Raw genomic sequence first — 654 nt, 5'->3', positions numbered from 1 at the left:
CAATCCCTGCCATTGGAGCAAACAACTTTGAGCTTAAGCCTCAATTAATTTCTCTGATGCAACAGAATTGCAAGTTTCATGGACTTCCATTGGAAGATCCTCATCAGTTCTTAGCTGAATTCTTGCAAATCTGTGACACTGTCAAGACCAATGGGGTTGACCCTGAAGTTTACAAACTTATGCTCTTTCCTTTTGCTTTAAGAGACAGAGCTAGGACATGGTTGGACTCACAACCTAAAAAAAGCCTGAACTCTTTGGAAAAGCTAGTCAATGCCTTCTTGGAAAAGTTCTTTCCACCTCAAAAATTGAGTAAGCTTAGAGTGGAAGTCCAAACCTTCAGACAGAAGGAAGGTGAATCCCTCTATGAAGCTTGGGAAAGATACAAGCAATTGATCAGATGGTGCCTTTCTAACATGCTTTCAGAATGGAGTATCATAGGAATCTTCTATGATGGTCTGTCTGAACTATCCAAGATGTCATTGGACAGCTCTGCTGGAGGATCTCTTCATCTGAAGAAGACGCCTGCAGAAGCTCAGGAACTCATTGAGATGGTTGCAAATAACCAATTCATGTACACTTCTGAAAGGAATCCTGTGAATAATGGGACAACTCAGAAGAAAGAAATTCTTGAGATTGATACTCTGAATGCCATAT

The 654-nt window shown here is 40.7% G+C and overlaps 1 non-coding gene across 1 annotated transcript; it reads right to left on the bottom strand.

Annotated features, from left to right (window-relative positions):
* Positions 1-311: 311 nt before the first annotated feature.
* Positions 312-419, bottom strand: LOC112731489 (small nucleolar RNA R71). The gene has a single exon (XR_003167263.1). It is a non-coding gene; the product is annotated as a small nucleolar RNA R71 (small nucleolar RNA).
* Between the last annotated feature and the right edge of the window lie 235 nt (positions 420-654).

Source organism: Arachis hypogaea, chromosome 12 (genome assembly GCF_003086295.3).
Source record: "Arachis hypogaea cultivar Tifrunner chromosome 12, arahy.Tifrunner.gnm2.J5K5, whole genome shotgun sequence".
Classification (NCBI taxonomy): Eukaryota; Viridiplantae; Streptophyta; class Magnoliopsida; order Fabales; family Fabaceae; genus Arachis; species Arachis hypogaea.
The sequence above is the reverse complement of the archived record's forward strand: the minus strand, read 5'-3'. Positions and strand labels throughout refer to the sequence as shown.